Source organism: Zootoca vivipara, chromosome 16 (genome assembly GCF_965207765.1).
Source record: "Zootoca vivipara chromosome 16, rZooViv2.hap1.1, whole genome shotgun sequence".
Lineage (NCBI taxonomy): Eukaryota > Metazoa > Chordata > Lepidosauria > Squamata > Lacertidae > Zootoca > Zootoca vivipara.
In genome coordinates, this window is record NC_142599.1 from 11,628,099 (window position 1) to 11,646,677 (window position 18,579).

The window sequence follows — 18,579 nt, forward strand, 5'->3', positions numbered from 1 at the left end:
GGCTCAGTGGTTTAACCCACAGCACCACCTGGGTCCCTCAATAACAAACTTAGTTGGTCTCTAAGGTGCTACTGGAAGGATTTTTTTTTATATTTTGTTTCAACTACGGCAGGCCAACATGGCTACCTACCTGTATCTAGCATTCCCTACACATTTCCTGCCATACCCAGGTGCTCTGAGAATAAAGTGGATGCTCTAGCACTGAGCTACCTCTAATATGAAGCTGTCTTACATCAAGCAACACCAACTTGCTTTGTAGTGCTGCTATGAGACGACCCTTCTGACTGCATGTGCCAGGGATTGGACCTGAGGCCTTCTATGCACAAAACACCTGATCAACCACTCACGGAGCTAGAGCTATTCCGCCTCCACACAAGGCAACACAATGCAGCAGGATCACCATAGGCCGATTACAAGAGCAGATGGTGAAAGGGTCACTGTGAGCATACCCAAGCTCATTTGCACTCCCACTCTGTATCTTAATCTTAAATTTGTTCCATTCATGAAGGTGGTAGCTATAGGAAATCAAATGCAAAAATGCCTTGGTGCCTGAATGAAAAGAACAACAACAACCCAAGTATATGGTGGATCTATAGGTAGAGGATGCAGCCCATAATTTTAGCTGCAGTTTTCAGGCAATCCACATCAAAAAGGGGGGGGGAAACATATTTCTGTTGCCTTTCACTACAGGACTTTTGATCTGGCAGTACTCTAGCCGTTGAAAACTCTGCCCGAAGGAATAGATGGGTTTAAATATTTCAGATATCCAGATAGCAGTCCAACTGAGTTTTAATAGCTAGCGGGGACAGATTTCACCACTTTTATTTTTATGCACTGTATCCAAAATCATTCCAGCCACATCTCTCCTTTTTTCACTTACCAGTTGGGGATTCAGAAACCACAGGTCATTCGTACAGCCCTCAAGCAGTGACCCAGCCTGTTGGACTCCAAAGAGTGAAGAGAGACAGTTGCAGAGAGACAGTCAGACTCCTAGAAAGAGGAACCGGATGTCTTGTTCCCAAAGAAATCATAATTTTTGTTGACAAAAGAAAAAGCTGGCTCAAAGGGTGGGGAGAGAAAGGAAACTAGGTCAAAAGTACAAGCAGCCTTTTTACTTGTTTTGACGAATGCAGCTATTTCTTCACTCTTTATCTAAAGCAATGGAAGAAAGCATCAAAATACCAGTCTCTCTCTCTATGGTAGTTCATATGCTTCTTTGTATGCAGAAGGATCCAACTTCAATCCCTGGTATTTTCAGGTAGGGCTAGGAAGGTACCTCTAACCTGAGGCCCTGGAATGCTACTGCGATTCAGGACAGGCGATACCGGGCGTAGATAGACCAATTGTCTGGTTTGGTATAAGACAGCTTCCTCTGTTCCTCTAACATCAAGCAGATTGGTGCCTGAGCAAAGGAAGTACTGGAGAATCTCGGGTCTATTGATAAACTGCACCACTCAACATAAGGAGGCCCTCTGCCTGGTTCCCTGTAGCTTCACTTCTCGCAGAGAGAGAACTGCCAGAAGGCCCTCGGTGCTGGATGTGTGTCCGGGCTGAACGATGGGGGGTGGAGACACTCCTTCAGGTATACAGGGCCGAGGCCGTTTAGGGCTTCAAAGGCCGGCACCAACACTTTGAATTGTGCTCGGAAACGTACTGGGAGCCAATGTAGGTCTTTCAGGTCCGGTGTGATAATGGTCTCTGCAGCTGCTCCCAGTCACCAGTCTAGCTGCCGCATTCTGGATTAGTTGTAGTTTCCGAGCCAACTTCATATGGGATGGTGTGAGTCGTAGCTCAAGATCACCTGGAGACCACCACGTTGATTACCCCTGCTCTAGAGCATTGCATGAGAAAATGTGAAATTCCAGAGGCGGTGTTCTGCTTGCAAGAGGGTGAGCATCCAAATAGCACTACACAAACTGCCGTGTTGTTGTTGAAGATTCACTCCCTGTGTCTGCAGTCATGGGATTGTTGTCTATCACATGACGGTGTATGTTTTAACTCCACAGAGTGGGAAGTGACGAAGACAGGATGTTTGTGTTACTGTGTTCCCTGAAGTATGGCTATTGTCCTTTGTTCATTCTCTTTGCTACCTGATGCTAGAGAGAGAGGGAGCCATGTTGCAGTGCTCCATGTGTGTTTATATGTAAATAAAAGTAGATTAGCCAAAATGCTGAGTTGCTGAGTTCTGTCACGCAACTGCGCAAACTCTGCGAATCCGTAAGTGTGCTGATGTTTATTGGCATCAGTCGCTGTGATGTTCGGGCTGAAGAAAGCTTTTGAAGCTCCCGAACGATCGACCAGGAGGGAGGGAACATGCCTGTTGAGCATGTGTCTCTGCCAGGGTCCTACTCTTGAGTAGGAGATCCTAACAGTTACTGCAAACAGCCCTTGCAGCTGTGTTCCTTCTGCTCATGGTCCCTTGGACCAAACCCATGATTGCAGTTATAAACTTGCAGCTTTTGAATTCTGGGGCTGTGAAGATGTCAATGGTGTACACAGTAACCGTAGTGCTTTCCAATAGGTTTTCTCCCCAAAGAGCAAACACGTTCTCCAGGGCGCAGTATTTTATGAAGGGCAAAGGCCAGGCCAGAAGCTTCACAATGGCTGGCACTGCAGTGTGCAAGGGTACCAGGCGGAATGATCCTAATAGGAAGCACTTGCCTTACAGCACTAAAATAATGGATTGAATTCTTCACAGGACAAATTGCAACTTATCAAGCCCAAGTCATTACACATTCCACCGCTTGTCTTCTTTAAGAATTCATGCTGCTTTATGCAAACATACATTTTTCATAAAGCCACCATCACAACTCGCACAAAGGACGAAAACTGTGGTCTTTTCTCAACACCAAAAATCTGTGGTGAGTATCTTTTGTTAGTTAATAGATTCAGCACAGGTCTTTAATGTGCTTTGAACAGAGAGAGCACCAGCAGCCAAAGACTTAATGTTTAACCAATTAGGTTATTTGAAGGCTTCGTCATCATTGCAGGCAGGTAAAAAACGCACACCAAGAAATATAGCAGCATTCTGAGTAAAAACAGGCAGGCAAGAGTACCTTGGAAGTTGAACCGAATCCATTCTGGAAGTCCGTTCGACTTCCAAAACATTCAGAAACCAAAGTGCGGCTTCCAATTGGCTGCAGGAAGCTCGTGCAGCCAATTGGGAGCCGTGGAACCTGCATCAGACGTTCCGGATCCAAAGAACATTCGCAAACCAGAACACTCACTTCTGGGTTTGTGGTGTTTGGGAGCCAAAACGTTTGACTCACAAGGTGTTCAACTTCCGAGGCACAACTGTATATTTAAAGGCGAATTTTATTTTATTTTTTTACAGTTTACATGTGCCATGTATAGGGATGGGCTATCTGTCAAATCTGGGTTCTCTCAGTTTCTAGTTGTTCCTCTCTTAAATTCAGTTTCCACATTAGCTTGTGAACTGCTCCCCCCACCCCACAAAAATTCATCAGCATTTTAATCCAAATTTACCTTAATATACACAAGTTTATATGCAGTTTTGCCTAATATACATTTTCTTCACAGCAATTTCCCCGAATGCAATGCATTTCTGTATGTGACTTTCACTAATACATGCCTCTCCGTGTATACTTTACCTCAACATATGCATTTTTACACACATTACTTGGCTGGATGACTTCATTGCAAAATTGGGAGAAGTGCAAATTTCTAAAGATGCCTATGCGTATTGCTTTGGAAAGTGTGAATTAGGTATTTTCACCCCTGAATGTGAGCTGAATAGAATTTCTCTCCCCTCCCTAGTTATGTGTGTGCCATGTTCAGCACACAGCAGCACATGCACACAAGTGAGAAGGATGCAAACACATGGTCCTACTGTCGCAGCATATGTCCAAAATGCACAGGCCTTTACAGGCCATCAACAAACTAGCCTTCAAGCAATTAGCTAAAGCAGGCAACCCCACACTTCAGCCCTCCAGATGTTTTGGACTACAATTCCCATCATCCCTGACCACTGGTCCTGTTAGCTAGGGATCATGGGAGTTGTAGGCCAAAACATCTGGAGGGCCACAGTTTGAGGATGCCTGAGCTAAAGCCTTTTGTGCATCTTGAACTGCAGCAGAGAAACAAGCAATATTGACGTAGACTGTTACCAGGGTCAGGAGCCTGCAGTCCCGCAGGTGTCACTGGACTCCCATCGTGTCAGGTAAGCATAGCCAACGGTCAGGGATGATTGGAGATGTAGTTCAACACACCTGGAGGGCTCTGGGTTCCCCACCACTGCTCTATTAGTTTACCGGAGTGCCTAGATCCTGATCATTACTGCCTTTTACCCCCTTATAATTTGATATGGAATGGCATCATTTCACTCGCCTCTGCAAGTCGCTGCAATTTGCTGAATATTACTACAAACCTCTAAAGTCATTATTAATGAAGCTCCCTCTACAGCAGTAGCTACAGAGAGACCAGAGTAGAATGAGATATAAATCATAAAGTGATGGGCACATTAAAGCTGACATTTCCAATATTTTGCCTGTCTCACATCGCTGCTTCTCGTTATCACCCTTTGTTCCATATTTTATTTATTCTATGTGATTAACTTTATATGGATCTGTTAAAAACATGACAGCTTAACATTGTTATAATAATTGAAATCTATTTCAGAGCCTTGATTTGCCAGTTTGTTGTTCAACAACAACAAATACTCACTTAGCGGCCTTTGAATAAAGAAGTGTATTGGTAAGCTTATGTAAAAGCAAAGAACAAGTTTGCATTTGATTTTTAAGACACAACGAGAAAACAAAAGGGATGGGGGGGATGCACACAACTGCGTTTTTACTAACACAATCAAAGGAAGGCAATGAAATATTTTTTAAATATTTTGCTCCCCATACTTACTAAACTGAATACTTGAAACAAAGAAAACTACTTCAACTCTTTTGAGTATACCAGAGGGACATGGACCAAGGAGGGTTCATGTGATTAAAAGAACCATCCCAGATAGCTCAGTTGTGCAAAATCAATATTGAAGAATCATGTATTGTTTTATGATGAATATGGTCAATTGAATGAGTTCCTACTTTAACAAGCACAGCTTGGATTTCCAGGTACCTTTTGGCTTTTACCTGAAATCTCTTTTCCCCATTCCTGGTAGTTTCTACTGCACAATTACAAAGATCAAATTTGTGTACTTTATACCTTTCCATGAACTGGTTTGTTGCAGTTCCTTATGTACAGCCCAATAGAGAAATATGCTTTCTCCTTGAATTTTTTTTTAATTTTCAATCATATTGAGGGCTGCAAAATTTGTTCTGGAAAGTAAGGAATTCTGATCTCAGCATTTAAAAGACACTGAGATGTTTTGATTTTGATAACTCACTTGATATGAAAAATACAAGGCTCCAGTCCTAACCCCTACTTACCTGGGAGTAAGCTCTACTGAATGCAGTAGGACTTATTTCTTAGTTGGCTTGCTCTGTCAGCAGTACACCTCAGTATGTCTGTTATTTTAATGTTTGATGGATTTCTGTATTTTAGAATTTCTGTTTTGTTGGAAGCCGCCCAGAGTGGCTGGGGGAACCCGGCCAGATGGGCGGGGTATAAATAATATATTATTATTATTATTATTATTATTATTATTATTATTATTATTATTATTAGTGGATCCCACCTTTTGTTTTTAGCCTGTAGGGTGGGTACTGTTGTGAATTGTTAAAACATGTTCCTATTTAAACAGTGCCATACTTATAGATTGTGGCGGCTTTTTTATTATGCAATAACGTACATGCATTCTTGCATATAGTTCTGTAGTTTTACACCATGGATGGGAAATGTGTGGCCCTTCAGATGCTGCTGCACTACAACACCCATCACCCCTGACCATGCTATCTGGGGTTGTTGAAAGTTGATAATCCAACAACTTCTGTAGGGCCAAATATGCAATGCAAGACCATGTTTTTGACCAATTTCCAGCATGCTATGGGAGAAACTACCCCCAGTACATTACTACTGCTTCTAGAAATATCGTGCCTTGGTCCTCATCATTTCTAAAGTTATTTTTATTCAATGCATTTGCCTTGTATTTTATTGTTTTTCTAATTTCGTGCTTGTTATTAACTTCTTGAGTGTACTTCCCTTGTCAATGCAGAACGTCTGTATTCTTTGAGCACTTTTTCTTTTTACATTTTGCTTCCTAGTAATGGTAAAGGGACCCCTGACCATTAGGTCCAGTCGTGACCGACTCTGGGGTTGCGCGCTCATCTCGCATTATTGGCCGAGGGAGCCGGCGTATAGCTTCCAGGTCATGTGGCCAGCATGACAAAGCCACTTCTGGCGAACCAGAGCAGCACAAGGAAACACCATTTACCTTACTGCTGTTTATCTACTTGCCCTATTTATCTACTTGCATTTTGACGTGCTTTCGAACTGCTAGGTTGGCAGGAGCTGGGACCGAGCAACGGGAGCTCACACCGTCACAGGGATTCGAACCGCCGACCTTCTGATCAGCAAGCCGTAGGCTCAGTGGTTTAACCCACAGCGCCACCTGGGTCCCTAGTAATGGTAACTAATGACTAGCAAAGCAAAGCAAAGATGTTTATTCGGCTGTACGCCCATCATAAAACACAACACAACAAAACAAATCAAATAAAAACCGCGGACTCGTAACTAATGACTAATAAATGACTATATATTGATATTTCTTGACTTTATCTGATTTACATTCCTAAGAATTTGGGTTGGGATCCAGGACAACTTTGTAAGCACATCAAGGGGTCAATGAACTTAGAGGTTTGGGAAACTCTGCTTTAAATAGTTATTTCTGAACCTAATGTACACAACTATGGCATGGAGCTCACACACCAAGCACCCAGGAATGCCTTTCACAAGCTATGATAAAGGGAGCCTGAGAAGAGAAGGCTATGGCAACAGTGAAATCTGTGGGATTGAGGGATCAAGAGCCAAGACTGGGCCGTATCCAGTCTGCAGAGGTGGGTGGGTTGGGAGAGAAAGCGATGAATATATGGGCATGAAAAAAAGAAAGTGTGCCAAAGACTGCAGAGAGACATACATTGAGGGAGATGTAATAGGGACAGGGACTGAGGGTCTTGGCAACACTTTTCATCCCCTTTGCCAGTCCCAGCTTCTAGTGTCATTCACAGCAATTAAAATGAAATACAAGGAACAATATAAAACACTGCTGGGGGGGGGGTTCTTGGCTATGTCCACACATGATGGAAGGGTGCCTGGACAAAGCCTCTGCTCCCATGACAGCCTTAGCGTCCGTGACAAATGCTGCAGATGATCCAAAGAATACCACAAATTCTCACCATACCAATTGGTTCTGTGCAAACATTATAGGCAAGAAATTAGGATACAGCAAATCCAGCGCTGGGGAATCTAAGGGTCTCCAGCTGTTGCTGAACTACAAACTCCCATCATCCATGACAACCGGCCACGCTGGTTAGGGCCGATGGGAGCTGGGAGCCTAACAATCTATGGAGGTGGGATACAAGCTCATCCTTGCATTAAGCAAAGCAATATCTAACTGCAAAACACAGTATGTATACAGCTATTAGGCGTGGTCAGGATACGGCAGCAGCCCACCCAGTGCACCGTGACCGAGGTATGGACCTTCATAACATTGGTGTTCAACCCTCAACCAAATTGTACAATACCCTATTGGTTAATTATTATTTTTTTAGAAGAGAAGGTGAAAAGGGGGGAGCCCACAGCTTATTGGTAGAAGACATGCTTCGCATGCAGAAATCACAGGTTCATTTGGCATGTCCAGCTAAAAGCAGGGTTTCCTCAAACTTGGGACTCCAGCTGTTTTTGGACTACAGCTCCCATCATCCCTAGCTAGCAGGACCAGTGGTCAGGGATGATGGGGACTGTAGTCTAAAAACAGCTGGAGACACAGGTTTGGGAAACCCTGAGCTAAAAGGATAACATATGATGGAAACGACCTCTGCTCTGGAGAGCTACTGCCAGTCAGAGCAGACAATACTGAGCTTAGGTCCACCTTCCCAGCCTGATATCTTCCGGATGTGTAGGTCTACTGCTCCCATCAACCCTGGTCAGCATGACCAATAGTCGGGGATGATAGGATGGGTAGTCCAAAACATCAGGAGGGCACCAGGTTGAGGAAGACCGTGCTTGAAGCAGAATTGGTCTATCTTGGTATAAGGCAGCTTCCTGAGCTCTTATGCTTTTTCTTATGCTGCAGGAATGAGTCTTTGATCTATTCCAGCATATTCTCAAGACAGCAGTCCTCAAACTTGCAATAAGATAGAAGTATTTGTAGAAGGGATCGCAACTCAGCAGTGAGCACATGCTTCCCATACATTCGATGCCAGGATCAATCCCCGGTATTTCCAGTTGCAAGGACCCAAAGCAAGGACTCTACCGCTGAGCTGTGGTCCTTTCTTGGAAACAGGGGTCAAGTAGTTGCTGATAGGAAAGACCCCTATCTGAGACCCTGGTGAGCTAGTCAGTAGAAAATACAGAGGCAGAAGGGCAAATAGTCTGGTATAAGGGAGCTTCCTGTACTGTATTGCTAACGAGACTGTAAGAATTAAGACATTTTGTCTTTGAAAATAGTGGATCTCAGTGTAACATGCTAGAATTGAAGACGGGCCCTATGTTTAACCAGGTTGAAGTCTACAGGTTTAAAGTATTCTAATGCTACTCCAGGATTCAACTACAAATAAATTACAGTGGTACCTCGGGTTACGAACTTAAGGTCTGTTCTTAACCCAAAACCGTCCTTAACCCGAGACACGCTTTCACAAATCTGGCCTCCCACTGCCGCCATGCCACCGGTGCGTGATTTCTGTTCTCATCCTGGGGCAAAGTTCTTAACCCGAGGTACCACTTCCGTATTAGCAGAGTTTGTAACCCAAAGTGTTTGCAACCCGAGGTGTTTGTAACCCGAGGTACCACTGTACTATTGACAACTAGCCCTGCTTACATTTTAGTATATGGCATAACATTTCAATTCTCACTGATTCATTAAAATGGTCAGCTTTTAAAGTGATTCTGAAAACACAAAAATGGAAATCTGGAAAACTCAGATTTTTTTGCACAATACTCCTGGCTGAGGAATGACCAAATATGCTTTCTGCGTGGTATAAATATTGCACAAAGGTGGTGGTGGTGGGGATGCTTAAGAGCAGCTTTATTATGCAATGCCAGAAACAGATGGCCAGAAGAAGAGTTATGCTTGAGAATTGTGGAGGGGGTGGGCAATCATAGCAGCAGTCATGAGTATTTATCGCTTTTCACAGTTACCAGGTAAAACATTGATCAATTCTCTCAGCTGTTACCAAACAGCATTAATTTCTTGTTTCCCCCTCTTGCTTTTGTACTAAATAAGAAAGCCATTTATTAAGCCCTAAAGATGTGTAGCAATTCATTTACAACTCCAGATCCAGTCACACCTGTAAAGTACTGCTGCTTGTATAGTTGTACAGCTTGGGAAACAAATTAAACTTTGGCACATACTTAAATTTTAACGTGCATTTGATTCACAACACTTGCTTGTTTTTATCAGCACACAACACGTGCCTTTCCACTTTGGCTTAAATTTACCGCAAAATTCCTATCTTCTAAGTATACAAAACATGGATTGAATTAATATGGGAGCCAGAGGAACTGAAATAATCTAATTTTGAATACTATCTGAGAAACACCTTGTCACAGTTCCAAGACCAGTTCACTGAAATAAACAGGGATTATGCCTTAGCCTCGTGCTGTTCTTTGACAACACCCCTATATTTCAACTGAGCTTAAAGATACTTCTGATGAGTTTTGCTATTTATGAAGGGTGGCGTGGTAAAATGCATTACATTGGGATCTACTATATTTAAACTATGTCAACAAAATTAGTAGTATAACATCTACAACAATGTAAGAGGATTAACTTATTTTTACTAGAATCCTAATACCATATAAAGCATATACATTCACTTTTAAAGTGCTTTTCAATATCCACCCCCTGTTTAACTCAATGCCCAGGTGAGTTTACTTATAACAGATGTATCATGTAGTTTAAAGTGCCATTTTCTTAATGTAGTAATTTGAAAATTCCTCAGGTATTGTTAAATCTTGGTGTTGCAATGATGTAAAACAGAATCCATTCTTGTACTTCAGGTACAGTCCATTTTAATATTTAAAATATTGAATACTTTTTAAAGATAGAAACTTAACTTTCCAAAAGCACATACAGTATTTGCCTTCAGAATCCTCTAGCACTGCCATAAGATCACAACCAATGAACAAACTCCCTTCCCTCTTGTCTACATTTCAGAAGTTTCCAATCATTTTTATAGTATAATTAGCTCTTGATGCCACTGCAATATCATTTTTAAAAATTATGTTCCTTTAATCATATTTGCTATTGATATCATTTTAAAACTATTTTCATGTAATACAGAAGCTACTTTATTCATTTACTTATTAATTACTATGACATGTGCCATTACTACCAATTTTATTTATTACATTTATACCTCACCTCTTTCTCCACAACAACCCTGTGTGGAGTTGCTTTAAGGTGATTGTGATGGCACATGAAGTCCAATACAGCTTGGTACTCGGATACTTAAAGGATCATCTGTCCCTTTATCAGCTTACCTGTCTGAAAACCATCAGTGGATACCCTTCTTTGCATAGCTGCCAAGTTATCCCTTTTTTAAAGGGATTTTCCCTTATGCTGAATAGGCTTCCTCACAAGAAAAGGGAAAACTTGGCAGCTATGCTTCTTTGTACAACATGGCCTGTTGAGATTTCTTATGCTGAGACATGGGAGAGTGCTCTCTCTGAGCTGACACCCAATTTATGGAATGCCTTCCTCTCTATGATATACCTGGAGCTGAATTTTTGCTCTTCAGTGCCAGCTAAAACCATGGTTGTTCACTCAGGTGTTGACAATGTGTTACTCCCTGGACTGGGTGCTAAAATGTAGTTGGCTGTCGTTCCGTAGACCAGTGGTTCCCAACTGGTGCTCTGTGGACCCCTGGAGGTCGATTGCACCATTCATTTAACAAAAAACTACCATAGAGGTATCAAAAGTTTCAAATTAGGGGGGTCCATTGCTTGGCTTTTGAAAAACAGGGGGTCTGCAGTACTTAAGTTAATTGGGAACCACGGCTGCAGACTGTTAACAGGTTTATTTGCTTTATCTGTCCTCATTTTATTGTATAATTCTATGTATTATTGTTGGTTGTGGGTTTTTTTTTTAATTGCCGATTGCATCCCACCCTGGGGTGGCTTGCAATGAGTCACACATACTTTAAATAAATTAAAATATTATTGTCATTTAAGGGTCACAAACTCCACTTAGCCAAGAATATACAAAGAGGCTGCAGCCAGAGTTAACCACTAGCCTCAAAGAAAAGACTTTCCACTGGATGACACCAGCAGCTATTTGAATACACTTTACCAAGAATACCTGAAGGCTGGATGCTGTTGGAATATCTAGTCAGTTCTCACAACCAGCCAGCATCCGGGGCAGACCTCACCATAAAGCAGTGTGAAAATAGTTAGATGATAGATTCCAAGATTTCCATGCCTCCGGTCTCCATTTCCGTATGTCACAAAAAGGCTCGATGGGTCATTATTTTGCTTCAGAAGCAAAACATCTCTTAAGGCTAGCTCTGACAGCATGTAGGCTACAGTTGTATTGTCAGACAATGATCATCACAAGTACACCAGCAGAAAACCGCTACCTCTAAAGCTGTCGCACGCAGCACCCAAGGCTGACTGAAGACATTTATTCTTTAACTCTCACTCTAGTCAAAGGTTACTGTTAGGGAATTTTACGGGGGGGGGGCAACCAAACGAGGATTAGTTTGGACCCCGAAGTGGACCCCAAGATGACCCCGCCAGGCTAGGCCACATCCCCACAGGCACACCACAAGTAAACCCACAACCCATGGGAATGAGCCCTGTCAAAATAAAGGCTTCTCTCCATTCCCGCTTCTCCCTCTCCCCTGTATAACCCTCTCTATATGATAGTAACACTGTCACAAACCCATGAATGAAACCAAGTTATGAGTGTAGCGAAAATTATGAATGAAACCCCCTTCTCCTGTCCGCTGCGTCTTAGCCAATCAGATGATTGCAATCTCTCTGCAGAGCCTAGCTCAGCTAGCTCTGCACGCTTGAGTAAGCCTCTGACAAGGCGATGACAGGAGAACAATCACTGACAGTTCTTCGAACCTTCGGAAGCTGGTAATCCAATTAGAACTTGCTACAATGTATCCAAGCTACCCAGGCAATGAACGAGACAGCAAGTCCAGATAGGGGAACTCAAGAATCTTTATTAAATCATATAAAATCACTGCAAACATGGATTCCTTCGGAACCAACGATATTTTGATACAGACACCAAGGCCTTTCCAAGACCCCCGGCTCCGACATAATCCCCAAAGCGCGGAGTCACGTACACAGGAAAATGTCCCCTCCACCTTGTACACAAACCCATCAGGTATAATCCCTGAATATCCTCCCCTCTAGGGTTCCTTTGTTACCTCCTGTCTGTGCATATCTGGAACATCCACCAATACTCATCTTCCTGGAGATTTCAATGCCTGGGCCATCGAGTAACCCATCATGGGGTCGTCTGTCAACCCCTTGGCCATAAAACTTGTTTACCCATATGGAAATGTGTTCTGTACCTTCCCCTTTCGTGACGTGTCCATGATGTATCAATGATGTATGTATGACACTTTCTGCAGTGTTCTATGGGAAATGTTGAGAACTTTTAAAAGTTGTTGTAACCTTTTGTTCGGGGTTCATTCTCTGCATTGAACCTGCTGCGCAGCAATAAACCTTGGTGTTTTTGCTTCTACCTCTGGCTGGCCTCCTTCCTTTGCTGTCCGCAATCACCGCAGGCCCTCGCCTGACGTGCTGGGTGTCCGGCTGCTTTGCACCCAGATTTTGCCCTAACATTTGGCGCCCGAACAGGGACCTGCGGTTCTCCCGAGTTGCTGACCGGGGGCCCTGAGGTCTTCAAGCCGGCATCAGGCACCTTTTGCCTGTGGGGATCTTCCGGACCTCCGGCCACCAACCGGGCGGTAATCTACAGGTCCCCGAAGGACCCAGCCAGGGAGCAAAACCAGGGACCGGCCGGACAACCTCATCGATCCCGGGATCTTCTCAGGAGGAGGTGTGTGAGTATAAGGTTAAATCCAGTGCACTGGTGGGAAGCGGGTGGTATCTCCTGGCAACTGAATTCTCTGCCCTCTTACCTATCTTACCTTCTGCCTTTCTCTTCGGACCGAGTGCCGCGCTCGACTCGAACGGGAGTCCTGAGCTCTATCCCTGTTTCCTCGAACCCCCCCTCAGCTGGTCAGCCGCCCCGCTGGAGCGCGATCTCCAGTGAAAGCAAGGGACCAGGTGAGAGTGGGGGACTCTGACCAGCCGCACCGTTGGGGCACGATCTCCAGCGAAAGCAAGGGGCCAGAGCTCTTTTTCCACCCTCCAACCACCTGGTTGGAGCCTTCCTGCACTGTCTCTACCCCAGCCGCACCAGTCGAGTCACGTAACACGCGTGTCGTGCGTGAACTCGCTTCTGAAAGCAAGGGGGGTATTCCGGATCGCAAAACTCTATTCGGAGAGCACCCGATCTGGCACCGCATCTCGCGGGCGTTCAGTAGGACTCTCCTCTTTCTTCAGATTGTAGAGATAGGTAGGAGGTTGCCAGGAGGGAAGAGCCTAGCGGAAGCCTAGGGGGACACGGCAGAGTGGGAAGGAAAACCCGCAGGAGTTTTGGGAAAAGTATAACTTGATAGGATAGATTGTTTCCTGTTAAAAAAATCTAGACGTTAGAGTGACCCAGCCCTTACCCTTTATCCGTCCTCCTTTCTTTCACCAGAAAACCCTTTAAAATGGGCACTTGTGCTTCGAAGCCAGAGCGGACTCCCTCTGGGAAGAAGGCTTCGAGGACGCCTTCTCTATCCCAGCGGGACCCCGACTCTCCCCTTGAATTCGTGCTAGCCCGCTGGAGTCAACTTCCAGGACATGCAACCCTTTCAAAGCGGAAATTGGAAGACCTCTGTCAGGCTTCCTGGCCAAAGTTAACTACGACTACAAGACCTGAACTCCGTTGGCCACCGGAGGGATCCTTTAACGTGGATCGAATTAAGATTTTAAAGAAGCACTTAAGGGAAGAAAAGCCCCGGCAGCTGCAATATTTAAGTCTCTTTGAAGCCGCCGAGAGAGCGGTCCCGGATTGCTCAGGACGAGGAAATCCGAGACACCTAGCGGTCTTGAAATCCAAAGCCCGCCGACCTAGGTCCCAAAGGAATCTGCCGCCACCCCCTCCTTATGAGGACCCAGCAGATGACAGCGACTCCTTCGATCAGTCCCTTTTGCCCTTTTACTACCCAACGGCCACCTCTGAAGATACTAGCAGTGAGGGTGAAATTGATGATGGAATGAGTGGCAGCGAAGGGCAAGGAAGAACAGCCAGGGCTTCGACCTTGGCGCAAAGGGAAAAGACTAAGAAAGAGTTAAAGGCAAAGTCCAAGCTAACGTCAGTAAATGATGGGGCCGGTCCTAGCAGCCAAGGGGACGCACAGATGCCCCTACGAGGGTTACCCATCCCTCCTTCCGCCCCTGACGGTCCACCTAGGATGGTGTACGCTCACCGACCATTCGCCACCACTGATCTTGTTACCTGGTCTAATTTGATGCCTTCCCTGAGAGATGACCCCGATAAATGCCACCGGCAAGTCAGCGCCATCTTCTCTTCATATAACCCTACCTGGGCAGATGTTCAGGTACTCCTGAACTCCCTCTTTAACGAGGCTGAGAAGGCAGACATCTTAGCCAAGGCAGGTGAAGCCTTGAATCTCCCTGACTTTCAACCTAACCGACCCGGAGGCGTCGCACCTCTCACAGCCACCGTGCTGCGAAATGACCCCTCATGGAATTATAACAATCCAGATCATACCTGGTGTCTAGAGGTTTTCACCAGGGCAATCCTAGAAGGGATCCGGGCGGCCGGGAAACGGGTAGTCAATTGGACCAAGGTCCAAGCGGTCCAGCAAGGACAAAACGAACACCCCTCCGACTATTTCAGTAGACTAACAACTGCGATAAAAACATGGGGTGGGATAAACCCAGAAAGTCCCGAGCATGAAATTATAGTTAAAGGATTCTTCAAGGACCAGGCCACCCCAGACATAAGGAAGGCCCTGAACCTCCAGATAGGATATGATGGAAAGCCCATTGGCGAAATTCTGTCCATTGCAAAGACCATTTTCAACTCACGAGATGAGAAAACCAAGCGAGAAGGGTCAGCTGAGGAGGAGAAGGTATTGGCCCTCAACATGGAACCTAGGGGGTTCCGGGGAAGAGGCATGGCCCGGGGAAGAGGTAGAGGAGGCGCACCACCAGTAATTCCCAGGCCGTGGGGACCCAACACAGGGGGGTGCTACAATTGCGGGGAAGAAAGCCACATCAAAAAGTTCTGTCCGTACCTCTCTGGCTCGGGTTACTACCCGTCACAAGTTCCCTACGGAAACCCCCCTACCAGCACCTTCCCACACCAACCGGCACCCGGACCTATGGCCTCAGGACAGCGGTACCCCCCTAATTCTGGGAACCGACAAAACATTCAGGCCACCAACCCCCGGCCCCTCTCAGGGTATCAGACACAGGCTCCACAGTATGGAAACTCGTACCAGCATAATCCAGCCCCTTCAACCCAATCCTTGCTACCCGGAGGGCAGAATTATTGACAATCAGCCGGGTATCCCACTCAAGCCTCCGCACTTTGCCCGGTCCTCGCCTTATCACCTGAGGACCCAGTCTGTACCCTTAACATAGACGGACAATCCTATGATTGCCTGCTGGACACGGGAGCCACCTTTTCTACCTTGTCGGACAGTCACCTCAAACCGGGAAGGGAAACTCGCAAAGTGTTTGGATTAGATGGGATACCCCGAACCTGTCCCCTTTCTGAGCCAGCTAAAGTAAGGTTGGGACCCCTGCTGGCAGAACATACCTTCCTTTTGACTAACAGCCCGGTGAACATGTTAGGCAGGGACCTTCTCTGCAAGTTGAGAGCTACCATTCAGTGTAATAAGGAAGGGATTTATCTACACCTCCCTGAAGAGTCCCTCCTAGCCTTCCAAGGCATCGTGGAGGAGGCGAAAATGGGCCACCAATTCCCGGACTTACCCCTTGAACTCGAGCTAGAAATGCCCCCTTGGCTCTGGGGCACCGAATCTACCTCGGTCGGACTCCTAAAGTCAGCTACACCTGTCAGAATTACCTACCGCACTGACGTACCTTTCCCCTGCACAAAGCAATACCCGCTCCCTAAGGAGGCTATAGACGGCCTCACGCCAATGATACAGGACTTTCTAGACCAAGGAATACTGGTGCACACCGCCTCCCCTTGTAACACCCCGGTACTCCCAATCAAAAAACCGGGAGGGGAAGGCGCACCTGTCCGTTATCGCTTTGTTCAGGACCTCCGCTTGGTGAACCAGTTCGTGATCCCTCGCCACCCCGTCGTAGGCAACCCGAACTCGCTCCTAAACGCCATCCCGCCCGACACGACCTGGTATAGTGCAGCGGATTTGTGCTCAGCTTTTTTTAGCATCCCGGTGGCCCCAGAAAGTCAGTTCTTATTTGCGTTTACATGGGGACCGGGTCAACTAACCTGGACTCGGCTACCCCAGGGATATGTTGAATCACCCGCAATCTTCTCTGCGGTCCTCCACCAAGATCTGCAGGATGTGAACCTTCCTGGGGGATCCACCTATCTCTTATACGTAGATGATATTTTATTGTGTTCTACTAGTGAGGAAGCATGCAGACTGGACACCAAGCACCTGCTCATGGAATTGGCACATAAGGGACACAAGGTGTCACCTAAGAAATTGCAATTCTGCAAACAAGAGGTGAAATACCTAGGCCACATCCTGGGGGTTGGCACTAGAAGCCTAGCTACTGACAGGATTGAGGCAGTCACAAAAATCCCATTACCTCAAACGAAAAGACAGCTCAGGGGGTTCCTAGGGATGGCTGGATTTTGCCGATCATGGATAGCGGGTTATGCCGAACTCACCAAGCCCCTGACAGCCATGACCCGACAGGACCACCCCGATAAACTCCAATGGAATGAGGAAGCCTATGCCTCCTTTGAACGAATAAAACGGGAACTCCGCTCAGCTCCCGCTTTGGGACTCCCAGACTACCGTATCCCTTTCAATCTCTATGTCCACGAACAAATGGGAGTTGCATCAGGGGTCCTCACACAACCCTTTCGTGATAGGGAAAGACCAGTAGCCTACTACAGTCTTCAGCTGGATAACACAGCTAAGGGAACTGTCAACTGTCTCCGTGCTATAGCTGCAACAGCCGCACTTCTTGAGAAAGCTCAGGAAACTGTATTAGGACATGAACTCACCATACATGTTCCGCACGCGGTGTCCATTCTCCTAACAATGAAGGGTTCGCACCACTTCTCAAACTCGCGACTAAACCGCTATGAGGCCTTACTTCTGACCCCTTCGAATGTAACTATCAAACGAGTTACCTCCCTCAATCCTGCCACCCTCTTACCACTACCAGATGATGGCACCCCACACCATGATTGCGCCCAGATAGTCCGTCAGGCAGAGAAACCTCGAGAAGATTTAGATCATCTTCCCCTGCCAAATCCGGACCTAATTCTGTATACCGATGGCAGCTCCAAAATTGTAGACGGGGAAAGGAAGTCGGGGTATGCAGTGGTCACGGATTTTGAAATAATAGAAGCCAACCCAATAAGTCCGCAGTATAGTGCCCAAGCGGCTGAACTTGTAGCCCTCATCAGGGCCTGTGAAATTAGTGAAGGCAAACGGGCCACCATCTACACAGACAGCAAGTATTGCTTCGGATTGGTGCACACCACGGGGCAAATCTGGCTCCAAAGGGGCTTCTTGACAGCGGCGGGTTCCCAAATATCGCACGCTGCCCTGGTAGAGAGGCTCCTGAATGCTATCCACCTACCCGAGGCAATAGCTGTTGTTCACTGCAAAGCACACACGAGAGGGAGGGATCCCATCTCCAAAGGGAATAGCCGGGCGGATAGAGCGGCCCAAATGGCTGCACTCCAACCTCCCTCAGAGGGAATGGACTTTCAGTGCATCCAACTCCCAGCTGATTTAAACCTGAAAGATATCTATCAGGCCATAACTGATGAAGAACTGGCAAAGTGGATCTCTATCGGTGCGTCCGAAATCGACGGGATTTGGACTTTGCCGGATGGTAGAATAGTTCTACCCAAGGCTTGGACGCCTAAGTTCGCAAGGACACTTCACCAACAGACCCACTGGGGAAAGGGAAAGATAACGGACTTCATACAAAGGTACTGCTATGCGCCGGGGACTGCAGCCGCGGCCGCAGCAGCTACCAAGAATTGTATCACTTGCCAAAACTTTAACCCGAAACGGGAACCTAAACGGCCCCCAGGAGCTAGACCGTGGGCTTTCGTCCCCTTTGAGACCCTGCAATTAGACTTCATCGATCTACCACCATGCCAGGGATTCAAGCACGCACTAATCATTGTAGACAAGTTCTCCCATTGGGTAGAGGGATTTCCTA

The 18,579-nt window shown here is 46.0% G+C and overlaps 1 protein-coding gene across 6 annotated transcripts in view; it reads right to left on the bottom strand.

Moving 5' to 3' along the window:
* Positions 1-18,579, bottom strand: part of TANGO2 (transport and golgi organization 2 homolog) — a 108,337-nt gene that overhangs the window by 72,295 nt on the left and 17,463 nt on the right. For 2 of the 6 annotated variants that reach the window (XM_060269741.2, XM_035097848.3), the window contains exon 1: positions 881-1,001. The exons of the other annotated variants lie outside the window; for them this stretch is intronic. The gene's annotated coding sequence lies outside the window, so the exon portion shown is untranslated. Of the gene's footprint in view, positions 1-880; positions 1,002-18,579 lie in introns of those variants that run through there. 6 annotated transcript variants of the gene reach the window in all.